This window comes from Anolis sagrei, chromosome 8 (genome assembly GCF_037176765.1).
Source record: "Anolis sagrei isolate rAnoSag1 chromosome 8, rAnoSag1.mat, whole genome shotgun sequence".
Taxonomy (NCBI): Eukaryota; Metazoa; Chordata; class Lepidosauria; order Squamata; family Dactyloidae; genus Anolis; species Anolis sagrei.
This window is the reverse complement of record NC_090028.1, coordinates 6,008,456-6,024,813: the sequence shown is the minus strand read 5'-3', so window position 1 is coordinate 6,024,813 and position 16,358 is coordinate 6,008,456. Positions and strand designations below refer to the sequence as shown.

The 16,358-nt window shown below is 40.3% G+C and overlaps 2 long non-coding RNA genes across 2 annotated transcripts; both read left to right on the top strand.

Annotated features, from left to right (window-relative positions):
• Nucleotides 1-2,308: 2,308 nt before the first annotated feature.
• Nucleotides 2,309-7,543, top strand: LOC132783325 (uncharacterized). Its single transcript, XR_009632133.2, has 3 exons — nt 2,309-2,399; nt 5,306-5,371; nt 7,461-7,543. It is a non-coding gene; the product is annotated as an uncharacterized lncRNA (long non-coding RNA).
• Nucleotides 7,544-7,783: 240 nt separating this feature from the next.
• Nucleotides 7,784-13,920, top strand: LOC137097539 (uncharacterized). The gene is made up of 3 exons (XR_010910254.1): nt 7,784-7,867; nt 11,873-11,959; nt 13,846-13,920. It is a non-coding gene; the product is annotated as an uncharacterized lncRNA (long non-coding RNA).
• The last annotated feature ends 2,438 nt before the right edge of the window (nt 13,921-16,358 follow it).

Below are 16,358 nucleotides of genomic sequence, written 5' to 3'. Positions count from 1 at the left end.
GTTCTCAGTGTCTATGCCAGAGTTCTTAAGGTTGGCCAGAGTTCTTAAGTACATCATAGGTTCTCCATCACAATTCTAAAAATATAACTGGGACATGGAGTGCACATAACACTGAAGCAATGGAATCTTCTGAAACAACAACAACAACAACAACAATAATAATGATAATGATAATAATCTTTATTTATACCCCGCCACCATCTCCCCGATGGGGACTCAGAGTGGCTTACGTGAGGCCAAGCCCAAACAACAAATTACGATAAAGTAAAACCGAAAACGCAAACCGAAAACGCGAAAAAACAACAACATCATGATTACATTAATAATAATAACAACAACAATAATAATAATACTTTATTTGTACCCCGCTGCTATCTTCGCAAGGGACTCGGTGCGGCTTACATGAGGCCAAACCCACAGCACATCAATAAACAAAAGCAATATCAATAATCAATACAAAACAGTTAAAATAAACTCAAAACAGAAAATAGACAATAAGCAATAATAATATCAAAACATACAGCATTTACAAAACCTATGGCCGGGCCAAATGTAATAATTCAAGGTTAAAATTAATAAAACATGTGAATACATAACAATATAAAATTATAATTGTGTGCGATTCCATGGACCACCCAGTCCAATCCCTTTCTGTCATTATGCATGAAAGGCACAATCAAAGCACCCCCGGCAGATGGCCATGTGTACTATTCATTTCTGATTTGCATTGCAACTTACTTAGTGTTTCTGCTCTAGACAAGAAAGGATTTGAAATACTTTTAAAGACTAGACTATTTTATATGCACAGGCTTGTGAAAAAGATGACGTTTCAACTGAACAACTTACTATGGCTAAGGCACACGTGGATGAGAATAGCATGACATGCAACATAAACATTTTGGTCGCAGAAGTCCAAAAGCCATTTTACAGTTACACAAACTGAATTTGTCTACAAGCATGCAAAATAGCAACACGCACACCAACAAATGTAGAACCTGTGTTTAACAAAAATCTGTTTGCCTCCCATTTCATGCAAGCACTGAGAAGAGAACTAGAAAAGTGCTTGACTTGATTCACACTGACATTTGTGGTCCTTCTTTGTTTAAAAACCTCCAAGGAAGGAGCTTCCACCAGACTCCAAAGCAGAGGATTTGTGCTGTCACGAGCTGGACCTGTAATAATTGTCTTTTGAACAGGACGTGCACTTTGTGCCCAGCGGGAAGCCAGGGTGCCTTGATAGAGAGGCCCTAAGGATTTTCCTCTGGAAGAGTCTTTAGAGGCTTGAAAGGTTTAACAAAGTCCTTTATTATTGAATAAATTAAACAAATACTTCTTCAATCTTCAACGACAATCATACAAATGGGTTCTTGTAGGTTTTTTTGGGCTATATGGCCATGGTCTAGAGGCATTCTCTCCTGACGTTTCGCCTGCATCTATGGCAAGCATCCTCAGAGATAGTGAGGTCTTCCTCTGAGGATGCTTGCCATAGATGCAGGCGAAACATCAGGAGAGAATGCCTCTAGGCCATGGCCATATAGCCTGAAAAAAACCTACAACAACCCAGTGATTCTGGCCATGAAAGCTTTTGACAATCATACAAATGACTGGTGGCTTTCTTTATCTTGTCCACAAGGGACAGGCAACTGGCTTTGAGAACTGTTTCTTTTCTTTTGAAAGGAAACCCTTTTTTTAAACTCTCCCAGGCAATCTACTATCTAGGCTTTGCTGATGTGGGTCCTACTATCGGTTCCAAACTACGTCTTGGGTCCTGAGTAGACCTACCAGTCAAGGCTTTGTAAATTCTCCAGCTGGAGTTCTTTGGGTCTGTAAAACTCTTTCCCCTGAAACTGTAAGGCTGAAAAGCTGTAAGTTCCCAGCCAGAGCTTTGGGACTATTTCTCCCCAGAAGCTGTTTCCCCCGAAGCTGTAGGAAATGAAGCTTTTCTGCAGGTGGAGCTGGTCCACGTCCTGTAGCTTAATTTCCTTCTGTAAGACTGAACTAAAAATGGCTCCCTCTACTCCCAGGGCCCTGGGGAAAGGGGCGGAACCAAAACTTAACAATGATTGATGGGTCATTGGCCCTATAAATGCAAACCAAGGGAAGTCATCTTTTCAGAATGCCTGAAACCTTGGAATGCATGCAGACATTTAAGAGAAAGAAAATGAAGTTGGAGCTCCTGGTACAGCTGTACCAGCACAGGATTCCACTGTTGAACAACTTTCAAGGGAGGAGAAAAGGCCAAAACAGAAGGAGAAAATTCACCATGATAGAACAGTGAGCTGCTAACAACGTTTTTCTTCTTTTCTTAGAGTCAGCCACAACCAGATCTCCCAAGAGGGCGTTCTCCATCTCATTCATATCTTCGCCACATCCCAAAAGATTGCCAAAGTTCATGTAAGGTACAGATATTTACAGCTATTTATTATCCATTTCTCAATTACTTTAATTTGGAACAAAACTGTGAGATTATTAAAGAATTCTACAAAGAGAATCAAGCAGAAATAATAGTTAATGGGTCTAAATCAGTGGTTCTCAGCCTTCCCTGTGCTGTGACCCCTTAATCCAGTTGGTCATGTTGTGGTGACCCCCAACCATAACATTATTTTCATTGCTACTTCCTAACTGTAATTTTGCTACTGTTATCAATTGTAACGTCAATATCTCATATGCCAAATGTATTATCATTCACATTTGGCACAAATACCCAATACACCCACATTTGTATGCTGATGGGATTGGGGGAATTGATTTGGGAGTTGTCATCTGGGAGTTGTAGTCGCTGGGATTTATAGTTCACCAAAAGTCAAAGAGCATTCTGAACTCCACCAATGATGGAATTGAACCAAACTTGGCACACAGAACTCCCATGACCAACAATAAATACTCGAAGTGTTTGCTGGGCATTGATCTTGAGTTTGGGAGTTGTAGTTCACCTACATCCAGAGAGTACTGTGGAGTCAAACAATGATGGATCTGGAACAACTTGGCATGAATACTCAATATGCCCAAATGTGAATACAGGTGGAGTTTGGGGAAAATAGACCTTGATATTTGGGAGTTGTAGTCACTGGGATTTTATAGTTCACCTACAATCAAAGAGCATTCTGAACTCCACCAATGATGGAATTGAACCAAACTTGGCACACAGAACTCCCATGACCAACAGAAAATACTCAAAGGGTTTACTGGGCATTGATCTTGAGTTTGGGAGTTGTAGTTCACCTACATCCAGAGAGTACTGTGGAGTCAAACAATGATGGATCTGGACCAAACTTGGCACGAATACCCAATATGCCCAAATGTGAAAACTGGTGGAGTTTGGGGCTAAGACACTTGACATTTGGGAGTTGTAGTCACTGGGATTTATAGTTCACCTACAATCAAAGAGCATTTTGAACTCCACCAACGATTAAATTGAACCAAACTTGGCACACAGAACTCCCATGACCAACAGAAAATACTGAGTTTTCTGGTCGTCTTTGGTGACCGCCTCGTGATCCCTTGAGTTGAGAAACACTGGTCTAAATCAAGAATCATTAAGATTAAAAGTAGCACAAAACAAGGATGTCCTCTCTCTCCAATTCTATTTGCTATGGTGATAGAACCTTTAGCCAATCTAATCAGAAACAATACAAAAGTTAAAGTTTTAAAATTGGTAAGGAATAAAGAAAAAGAAATCTATATGTAGACGATGCTTTGGTAATATTAGGATCTCCAAAGGAATGTAAAAGGACCGGTCTGTGGTTAATCTTCAGCAGCAATAGATCACTGCCAACAGGAAGGTGGTATGTTCAAAGCCCAAGTTGGATTGAGCACCCGACTGTTAGCCTAAACTCACTGTCCACCTAAGCAGTTTGAAAACGGCTGAACTGTGAGCAGAGAAATTAAGCACCACTTTAGCGGGGAGGTATTTTATAACACCATTAAAAAAAAATAAAAAAACAAGAAGCGAAATTCTATGATCAAAAAGAGCTTGTTGTCACAGCAAAGGAGCGACAGTACCCTCCTGTGGCTGGAATCAAGCATAACCTCCAGCCAAAATGCCACTATCTGTCTGTCTGTCTTGTATATCTAAGCTCTTGGCCATTTGTCTAGCTTGCTGTCGACTTTTGCAGCCCGAAAGACAGTTGCATCTGTCAAGTAGGAAATTTAGGTACCGCTTATGTGGGGAGGCTAATTTAACTAATTTACGATGCCATAAAACTCTCCAGCAGCGTGCAAAAGAATGAGGAAGTACTCCATCAAGTGGATGGTGAAGCAACAGCTCCCCCGGTGGCCGGAGTTCGAGCATACCCTCATGAAGCTTAAATTGCCTCTTTGTTTGTCTCTATATGTTGCGTGTCTATGGCATTGAATGTTTGCCATGTATATGTGCACTGTAATCCACCCCGAGTCCACTTCAGGATGAGAAGGGCGGAATATAAATACTGCAAATAAAATAAAAAGTATTAAATATGATTTTTAGAAATTTTGAATAACATTTTTCTTGAACATAAAAGAGAGATTTTTTTTTTTACGTAAAAAGTGGTGCAACAATAATAGGAAAGTAAGAAAAAAGATCTGGAATAAGAAAAAACCAAATATCCTCAGATTTATTTACATAAAAAGTGGTAGAACAATGTGATTATAGGAAAGTTGGAAAAACTAAAAAGTAAAGAGAGAGAAAAAAGAAAAATGATTAAAAATTTTGAAAATATATCAGGGTTAGCAATAAATATTGAAAAATCAGAAATTCTACATAAAAACATATCCTGGAAAGAGCTAAAAGAAATACAAACCATCCTGGGGATAAAATTGGGGGAAAAGAAGCTAAAATATTTGGCGGTATATATACCACCAAAATCTAAATAATATAACTCAAATTAATTATAACCAATTATGGAAACAAATCAGTAAGCAAATACAAATCTGGAAGAAATGGAACTCGGACAAAATTTTATGATCCAATCCTAATTCCTTCAGATGAATTTTGCGCATGGGAAGGGACTGAGCATTTGTGTGTTGCCTATCAGAGATTTAAAGGCAGTGTTTCCTTGGTAAATAATGCAAAAAGTCTTGGAAAACTATACTATGATTAAGTTTTGAACCATGGCAGCCAAAATGGTATCGAACTGTACTAATTCCACAGTGTAGATGCAGCCCTGCTCTGTTGGCATGAGTCACAAAGAGAAGATATTCTCTCGTCAAGACAAAATGCACAGATGTGAACGCTACGAGAAATCCACTTTTGTGTCATTTGTGATATATGACTGTAATGCTTAACAACATTTTCTCTAAAGCAATATTTCTACCATTTTCCCCTCAGTTTCTGCTCCATGGAAATGCTGCTTATCACATTTGTGAAGGAAGAACAACCTCAAAAGAGCCTCAGGTAATTATTAGTTAAGTATTATTCGACCCCCATTGAGTTCTTCGGGTTTCCTGAAACCCAATAATTCCCACACTGCAAAAACTGTTAGTCTGCCATGAGACATAAATTAATGCGTAATACTATAATTATTAATTTTTATAATTAGGTAACGGCGTTCCATGCAGTCATGCCGGCCACATGACCTTGGAGGTGTCTACGGACAACGCTGGGTCTTCGGCTTAGAAATGGAGATGAGCACCAATCCCCAGAGTCAGACATGACTGGACTTAATGTCAGGGGACTACCTTTACCTTTACCTTACTATAATTATGGCATTACTAAGGGACATTGTGAAATTACAAGGACCATTTACTCTGGTCTAAGCTGTTTGGATTCATTAGTATTTGGGGATGGGAGAAATTCATTTATGGGAAGCTCTGAGTAGAAATTGGTTGTCATCTTGTTCTGGCCAGAACATCTTCGAGAAATTCAAAATGACGGGGAAGATATATATATAGATAGATAGATAGATAGATAGATAGATAGATAGATAGATAGACAGACAGACAGGCAGACTAATATGTATGTGTGTACTTGTATGTGTGTATGTATGTGTGTATGTATGTGTGTATGTATGTATGTGTGTGTGTATATATATATATATACACACACACACACACAATACATATATTCAGTATATATACTCACAAACATATATTACTAATATGTATGTATACACACACACACACACATACACTCCTCACCATTATAAAGCATTACTAATACCGTGCATGTGTGTATGTACACAAATACACATACACCATTATATACACACAAATATTCACACAACCATACACAATACATATATTCAGTATATATGCTCACAAACATATATTACTAATATGTATGTATATACACAAACCCATACAATCCCCACCATTATAAAGCATTATTAATACCGTGCATGTGTGCGCACACACACACACACAAAATACCCATACCATCATTATATGTGTGTGTATATATACACAAATACACATACACCATTATACACATACACATTCACTCAACCATACACACACGTGTGTGTGCATGTATACACACACACACACACCATACATATATTCAGTATATACAAACAAACATATATTACTAATATGTATGTATATATATACACACACACAATACACTCCCCACCATTATAAAGCATTATAAATACCGAGCGTGTGTGTATGTATACACACACACACAAAATATCCATACCATCATTATATGTGTGTGTGTTTCTATACACAAATACACATACACCATTATATATACACACACACACATATTCACACAACCATACACACTTGTGTATGTGTGTGGGTACACACACAATACATATATTCAGTATATATACTCACAAACATATATTACTAATATGTATGTATATACACACACACATACACTCCCCACCATTATAAAGCATTATTAATACCGTGCATGCGTGTACACACACACACAAAATACCCATACCATCATTATATGTGTGTGTATACACAAATACACATACACCATTATATAGACACAAATATTCACACAACCATACACACTTGTGTGTGTGTGTGCGTGTGTGTGTGTGTGTGTATATATATATATATATATATATACACACACACACACACACAATACATATATTCAGTATATATACTCACAAACATATATTACTAATATGTATGTATATACACACACACACATACACTCCCCAGAAAATACCGGCGATCAAAGAAAGGAGAAGGTCTGTGATCAAGGCTCTTCATCAGAGAGGATGGAGCGACAGCACCCCCCTGTGGCCGGAATCGAGCATGACCTCCAGGATGCTGAAGTTGGAGAAAATGCTGACATATACCTCTATCTGTTGTCTGCCCTGTCTGTTTAATGGCGTTGAATGACCGCCAGATATGTGTTCTGTGATCCATCTTGAGTCCCCTTTGAGGTGAGAAGGGCAGAATATAAATACGGTAACTAAATAAATAATAAATGGAGGCATCTTTAGGTCATCTGTGCGAATAACGCCAGCTCATTGACTTTCCATAATTTGCTTTCTTTCTTTCCTTCTTTCTTTCAGGATAACGCAGTGCAACTTCCAAAAGGAACATCTGGACCAATTGTCCATTGAGTTGGGAAAGTGCAACTCCTTGAACGATTTCACGTGAGTTTGGTGTCTATAAAGTAGAATTAATGTGGTTTGATGCCACTTTGAACTGCCACGGCCTAATGTAAGTTGTAACTACAAATCCCATGATCCCATGACCAGCTGAAGTGGTGCCAAACTGCACTAATTCTACGGTGTAAACACACCCCTATCCTAGTGGGAAAAATATTATATTCTACTTACTTAAGAACAGTCTCTATGCCATTGTGTTTCAAGTTTATTTTCTTGGTTATTAGCTCAACCAACAATGGCTTGATGATCAGCAACTCAGAAATTCTGCTTAGAGTCTTACGGAAACCAGCCGGTACTTTGAGAATAAGGTAAGGATATTATAGCAAATTAATATCATAATGTATAGAGTTCATGGTGATGGTTTCCAAATGGTTTCGTCCTTAATCAATTCACAAGAAAATATACCGTTAAAGAAAACTTTTTAAAAGTGATGTACAGATGATACATAACTCCAGAAAAACTTTCGACAATATACAAAGGATCAGACTTTTGTTGGAAATGTAAACGAAAAACAGGAAAATTGTCGGAACTCATATGCCTTAAAGAGCCAGACACAGGAGTGTACCCGAAACAATAGTTTATTAAAGCAAAGTAAACAGGACTCAGAGACACTTGCTTCAGTGCCTCTGGTCAAAACTCAAAGTTTGCAGCAATTTGTAGCTTGAAAAACAAACCTGGAAAATAAACCGGATTAAACTGGCAAAACATCCGGATTAAATAAGAGTTCTTCCAAAACACACCAAAATCACACAGTTCAAAGATAATAAGCAAACAAAGAGCCGTGAAGAGAAGCCGTCATCCAGAAGCAGTCCAAAGTCGAAGAAATCCCAGCTGAAGGTTCCAAAGTCCAAAAGGCAGCATCGTCGTCAGAAACAGTCCGAAGTCAAGGAGAGGGGAAATCCGCACTTACGAGAATCCAAGCTGGTCGGTATACGAAGAAAGCAGCAACCTGCAGATCCAGAACCCAAGCCGAACAAGAAAAGTGCCATTGACAAAACCCAAGGCACGAAACCAACACTTTGCCTACTGCAAAGTTCTATCAGTCCAGTGACGTCATTTATCCTACAACTCATCATCCGATGATGAGCTGCCCTCCACCCCATCCTCATCACTCTCAGCTGGCTTAGCCTCTACAGCTGAATGCCAACGCCCATCCCTCCAACTCTTCCACTTCTTGTCAAGACTTAGGTCTCCCCACGATTCCTTTGTATCACCAGATTGCCAATCCCCACCACCAGAAAACCCCTCAAAAGTGTCACTGGATGTTGGTTGAGTACACATATTCTGAACCTCCTGTACCTTGGTCCAATCCAGTGACTCCTCTTCATCCACATCACTCCCAGACCCATCATTTCAAGAAAAGCCCATGAAATCCTCTTCCTCTGTGGGAGCAGTAAGTATGTCCCGGATCTTCTTTCTCTGACACTCCTCGTCTGATTCCTGCTCTCGAGTAATCCTCTTAATGCCTCTATTCCTATCTGTAGCTCCTTCCTCCTCCTCACTCATTTCACTCTCGGAGAAACCTTCAAAGGATTCTTCATCAGTGGGTGACATAAGTATCTCCCGGATTCTCTTCCTTTGCTGCTCCTCATCTAACACCTGGGCGCCTCGTTTCCCTCCTCTACCACTCCTACTACCAGTTGAAGCGTTGCCAACAGGCTCTACTACAACAAACATTCTACCACATGTGGTGGACCTGCGCAAGAGCTAAAGATTTTTAGATACAAATCCATAAAAAAATGAAACCAGAAAGTTTTTTATTAGGACTATTTGACAATCAATCCCAAAAAACTAAGAAATGATTTTCCTTTATATGACAACAGCAGCAAGAATTGAATATGCAAAATGATGGAAGCGACACACAATAACAACACAACAGATAACTGGATTGCAAAAGTTTTTTTGAAATGGCTGAAATATACAAATTAGCTTTAATTTTAGGGTTTGTGAACTCAAAATAATATTTATTTATTTATTTATTTATTTCATTCACTTATACCCCGCCCTTCTCACCCCGAAGGGGACCCAGGGCGGCTTACAGGGAGGGCACAATTAGATGCCCAATCATACAAACAAGTAATCCAAAAAATATAACAATTTAACAATTAGATTAAAACATCAGTACATAGTAAAATCATAAAACCTAAAACAATCTCATGTCAGAGTCCATATATCTGAGTCCATACATCCGTTCTACTCCGTTTGTCCTTGTCTATCGCCAGGTCCTTGAGTTAGTTATCAGAGTGACCAAAAGCTTGGTCCCACATCCAGGTCTTTAGTTTTTTCCTAAATGCTAGGAGGGAAGTCGCCGATCTAATCTCCCCGGGGAGTGAGTTCCACAGGCGGGGGGCCGCCACTGAGAAGGCCCTGCTCCTCGTCCCCGTATTCTAAAACACAAAAGATTGAAGATAATTGCTGGGTTAATATCTTGAATTACATAATAGTAATGTATATAATTTCAATGATCTGGATAAATATATATATATATAGAGAGAGAGAGATTCTGCATAGAAGAAAAACTAATACCATAAACTTCCAGCTATAGAAAATCTTGCTGACCAGAAGGGTGGCAGTTCAAGCTGAGGTTTGGGTGAGCTCCCACCGTCAGCCCTAGCTTCTGCTTACCTAGCAGTTCAGTAACAATAATATGAGTAGATAAATAGGTACCATTGTGGTGGGGAGGTAAAAGATGCCCCTGAAGACATGCTGGCAATTATATCAGAAAGGCATCCATGGACAACAGGCTCATTGGTGTGGAAAAATGGAACAATAGCACCTCCCCAAGGCCAAGTCAAGCAGAACCTCCAGATGCCGGAGATGGAAGGGAAGCCTCTTGCCTCTGTCTATGTATTGTCTGTCTTTGTTAATTATATAACAGCACTGAATGTTTGCCATATATGTATTCCGTAATCCACTCTGAGTCCTCTCGGGGAGATAGTGTGGAATATAAATATATTATTATTATTATTATTAGTAGTAGTAGTAGTATTACTAGTATTATTATTCTATGTATTACTAACACATTAACAAGAGAACTGACTCTTGAGATATGGAAACCAATGGTTATTATTAAAATTGGAGGAGGAAATAGAGTATGTCTAAGTAAACAGATAAAACAGTGAGTAAGAACACTTATCATACAAGCTTAAAGGAAATAAGGGACAATATAGGGAGATAGAAAGATCAACGTGAACGCCAGATGACAAGAATCCATTTGGGTTGTTGTAGGTTTTTTCAGGCTATATTGCCATGTTCAGGCTATATGGCCATGCTATATGGCATTCTCTCCTGACGTTTCACCTGCATCTATGGCAAGCATCCTCAGAGGGAGTGAGGTCTGTTGGAACTAGGAAAATTGGGTTTATATATCTGTGGAATAGCCAGGATGGGACAAAGAATTCTTGTCTGTTGGAGCTAGGTGTGAATGTTTCAACTGACCACCTTGATTAGCATTTGATGGCCTGGCAGTGTCTGGGGCAATCTTTTGTTGAGAGGTGATTAGCTGTCCCTGATTGTTTCCTCTCTGTTGTTGTGCTGTTGTAATTTTAGAGTTGTTTTTTTTAATACTGGTAGCCAGATTTTGTTCATTTCCATAGTTTCCTCCTTTCTGTTGAAATTGTCCACATACTTCTTGTGGATTTCAATGGCTTCTCTATGTAGTCTGACATGGTGGTTGTGAGAGTGGTCCAGCATTTCTGTGTTCTCAGATAAGATGTTGTGTCCAGGTTGGTTCATCAGGTGCTCTGCTATGGCTGACTTCTCTGGTTGGAGTAGTCTGCAGTGCCTTTCATGTTCCTGGATTCTTGTTTGGGCGACACTGCATTTGGTGGTCCCTCTGTAGACTTGTCCACAGCTGCATGGTATACGGTAGACTCCTGCAGAGGTGAGAGGATCCCTCTTGTCCTTTGCTGAACGTAGCATTGGTTGGATTTTCTTGGTGGGTCTGTAGATAGTTTGCAGGTTGTGTTTCCTCATCAGCTTCCCAATGATTCCGGCCATGAAAGCTTTCGACAATACAAGAATCCATTTGCTTTTGGAACTGACGATATTGTAGATGGAACTCCTTTGTATGTTAAAGAATATGTATAATAATCCCCCTTCACAGCCCCAGTGATACAATAGACTCATGTATAGAATTAATTTACTAACAAAACTTCATGAGTTACTTATTATATTTTTCTACTCTCTTCCAACCCTTTCTTTTTCCCTTCTTCTTCCCCTTTCTTTGTTTCCCTTTCCTTTGTATCATAAAATTGTAAAAATGAAAATTTAAAAACTTGCAAGAAAAGAAAAGAAAATGTTTTGCATTTCAGCATAGAAGAGCCATGGGTAGAAGGCAAAAGCATCTCCGCTCTGCTGAAGTTGGCTTCCGAAGCTCAAGGAAACATCTCAACCATCAAGTAAGAAGATTCTCTTTATCTAATGGTTTCTCAAGTTGATTTCTAGGAAGAGAAATACACAAGTGGTAGAAAAAGTTGATAGAGTGTTTTCTAGAGGTCTGCGAAATGGTTGGCATTCAATTAGTAATTCATTTTGGAGATTCAGATGGCCCCAGCTTTGATTCGTAAAGATTCAGAGGGGTCCTGTTCCAATTCGTAATCTGAATCTCCAGGCTTTGTAATTGCTTCATTAAGATTCATTCCATTAGCCGCAACAGGGAAAAGCAGTAGCAGTAAAAAAGCAATCCACAAAAATAGGTAAATCCAATTAGGTAGAAAGATAGATAGAAACAAATAGCCCAGGAAATTAGTCCATCAGAGTTCATGTACCTTTGAATCTTGTGTTTTACCTTGTGCCCTGAAGCTCTTGGACTATTCTTTAGCTTGGGACTATACTGTTTTTTACCATTTTTACTGCTTTGCCTACCTTTATTCTTCAATAAACTGCTTGCTGTTTTTACCAAGCTGGGGTGGTGTTTAAAGTCAGAGGTGTTCCTGCTCTGGAATACAACAAATTTCTCAGAGGCATTTCTGGTTCCTATAAGGTATTTAGACCTCCAAAGCAGATCTAAATACCTTATAGGCACCAGATCCCATCTTGTTAGTGTGTATTTCATGTATGATGTATGATGTATGTTTAAATGTAATTTTATGTAGGAGAATAGTGATTGGAATGGATTTGTATGGCCAGGACATCAAGCAAAAAGTGGGTGCTAGAAACAATATCATACGTAAGCTGACTGGCACAACTTGGGGATCACAACCAGATACAGTGAAGACGTCTGCCCTTGCGCTGTGCTACTCTGCTGCTGAGTATGCATGCCCAGTGTGGAACACATCTCACCACGCTAAAACAGTGGATGTGGCTCTTAATGAGATATGCCGCATTATCACAGGGTGTCTGCGCCCCACACCACTGGAGAAATTACACTGTCTAGCCGGTATTGCACCGCCTGACATCCGCCGGGAAGTAGCAGCCAATAGTGAAAGGACCAAGGCAGAGACATCTCCAGCCCATCCCTTGTTTGGGCATCAGCCAGCACACCAACGACTTAAATCAAGAAATAGTTTTCTTAGGTCTACAGAGACACTCGCTGGAACACCTCAGCAAGCAAGAGTTCAAAAGTGGCAGGCTCAAACCCAGAACCTCAACCAATGGCTGATACGGAATGAGAGACTCCCCCCCCCCCCCCCGGGCACACAGAAGACTGGGCGACTTGGAAGGCGCTGAACAGACTGCGCTCTGGCACCATGAGATGCAGAGCCAATATTAAGAAATGGGGCTACAAAGTTGAATCCACGACATGCGAGTGTGGAGAAGAGCAAACCACAGACCACCTGCTGCAATGGAACCTGAGCCCTGCCACATGCACGACGGAGGACCTTCTTGCGGCAACACCAGAGGCACTCCAAGTGGCCAGATACTGGTCAAAGGACATTTAATCAACTACCAAGCTTGCAAACTTTGTGTTTTGTCTGTTTGTTTGGTTGCGGATGACACGATAAATAAATACTGGGGCTTTAACATATTTTCCTTTCTCTAAGTTTGGCCTTTGCAGTTCAGCAATCCAATGAAAATGCATGGAACAGGGAGGAAAATGCACACACTGTGCAATGCATTCTTTCCAATTGCTTGCAAAGAATAATAATACAGGAATTAGAAACAAATGTATGCAAAATTCGTGCAAGAAATAGAGAAAAATATGTATGGTGCATCAAAGTGAAAGCTGAATTGAAAGGAATGGGTCTCTGTTGTCAGATTTGCACAGAGTATCGAAATCAGAGCCAAACCTACCACATATGCATCTGTTTACATTTTCCTTGTTTGTTTGTTTTGCTTGTGATAGGAAAGATGGCCCTCTTTTTGTGTTAGAACAAGAATTTCCTGCTCGGGAAGAAAAAGTGGAGGGTGTGGTCAGCAGGTGAGAATGCCATTATTATTATTATTATTATTATTATTATTATTATCATCATCATCATTATCATCAACAACAACATTGTTTCTCTCCTATGGCTTTCTCCCCTTTGAGGACTCATTGACATCAATGTTAGTATCCTTCTAGTATCCAGTATAAAAGTGCCTTTTTATTCAAGCTTTACTGATATTCTCCAATTTGCACATCTTTTACGTTTAATTTAATTTTTTTCTTTGAATGTTTTTATACTGTTTTCATATTGTTTTTATTTCAATTGTATATTTATGCTTTTGGTTGTGGACACCATGGTGTGCCGGTTGTTAGCCGCCCTCTGCGGAGGTCGAGATAGGGCAGGATACAAATGTCCGAAATAAATAAATAAAATTTATTTTATTTATCGTGTCATCAGCAACCATTGTATACAATTCTAACAGAGCAAAACAAACACACAGATTAAAAAGAAAGAGGAAAAAAAGCACACAGATTTTGCAAATTTGGTATTTGGTTAAATGTCCTTTGACCAGTATCTGGCTACTTGGAGTGCCTCTGGTGTTGCCGCAAGAAGGTCCTCCCTTGTGCATGTGGCAGGGCTCAGGTTACATTGCAGCAGGGGGTCAGTGGTTTGCTCTTCTCCACACTCGCATGCCGAGGATTCCACCCTGTAGCCCCATTTCTTAAGACTGGCTCTGCATCTCGTGGTGCCAGAGCGCAGTCTGTTCAGCGCCTTCCAAGTCGCCCAGTCTTCTGAGTGCCCAGGGGGGAGTCTCTCATCTGGTATCACCCATGGATTGAGGTGCTGGGTTTGGGCCTGCCACTTTTGGACTCTCGCTTGCTGGGGTGTTCCAGCGAGTGTCTCTGTAGATCTAAGAAAACTATGTCTTGATTTAAGTCGTTGACGTGCTGGGTGATACCCAAACAGGGGATGAGCTGGAGATGTCTCTGCCTTGGTCCTTTCACTATTGGCTGCTGCTTCCCGGCGGATGTCAGGTGGTGCAATACCGGCTAAGCAGTGTAATTTCTCTAGTGGTGTGGGGCGCAGACACCCTGTGATAATGTGGCATGTCTCATTAAGAGCCACATCTACTGTTTTAGTGTGGTGAGATGTATTCCACACTGGGCATGCGTACTCAGCAGCAGAGTAGCATAGCGCAAGGGCAGATGTCTTCACTGTGTCTGGTTGTGATCCCCAGGTTGTGCCAGTCAGCTTTCGTATGATGTTGTTTCTAGCGCCCAATTTTTGCTTGATGTTCAGGCAGTGCTTCTTGTAGGTCAGAGCACGGTCCAAAGTGACTCCCAGGTATTTGGGTGCGCTGCAATGCTCCAGTGGGATTCCTTCCCAGGTAATCCTCAGAGCTCAGGATGCTTCTCTCTTCTTAAGGTGAAAGGCGCATGTCTGTGTTTTAGATGGATTTGGGATCAGTTGGTTTAAATATTTCTGTATCTTCTCATTATTGTGTGTTTGTGCTTCTCTAGCTTTCACCAGTGCGAAGTCGAAGTCAAAGAAAGCCATTTCCTGCTAAAACTCACAGAGAAGTGCAAGCAACTTAGGGTATTAAAGTAAGTTCGGGATTCTATGTATTTTCACTCGGTCCGGTTCTACACTGACCATATGATGTGGTTTGAACTCCATTAAACTGTTTGAGCCGGGCTATAGCACAGCAGGTTAAGCACCAGCTGCAGTAATAAATCTTGCCAATCGAAAGGTTTGGATCTGGAACAAACTTGGCACGAATACACAATATGCCCAAATGTGAACACTGGTGGCGTTTGGGGAAAATAGATCTCGACATTTGGAAGTTGTAGTTGCTGGGATTTATAGTTCATCTACAATCAAAGAGCATTTTGAACTCCGCCAATGCTGGAATTGAACCAAACTTGGCATACAGAACTGCCATGACCAACAGAAAACACTGGAAGGTTTTGGTGGGCATTGGCCTTTAGTTTGGGAGTTGTAGTTCACCTACATCCAGAGAGCACTGTGGACTCAAACAATGATGGATCTGGATCAAACTTGGCACGAATACTCAATATGCCCAAATGTGAACACTCGTGGTGTTTGGAGAAAATAGACCTTGACATTTGGAAATTGTAGTTGCTGCGATTTATAGTTCATCTACAATCAAAGAGCATTTTGAACTCCACCAATGCTGGAATTGAACCAAACTTGGCACACAGAACTCCCATGACCAACAGAAAATACTGGAAGGGTTTGGTGGGCATTGACCTTGAGTTTGGGACTTGTAGTTCACCTACATCCAGAGAGTACTGTGGAGTCAAACAATGATGGATCTGGACCAAACTTGGCACGAATACTCAATATGCCCAAATGTGAACACTGGTGGTGTTTGGGAAAAATAGACCTTGACATTTGGGGGTTGTAGTGACTGGGATTTATAGTTCACCTGCAATCAAAGTGCATCTGAAACCCCACCAACGATGGAATT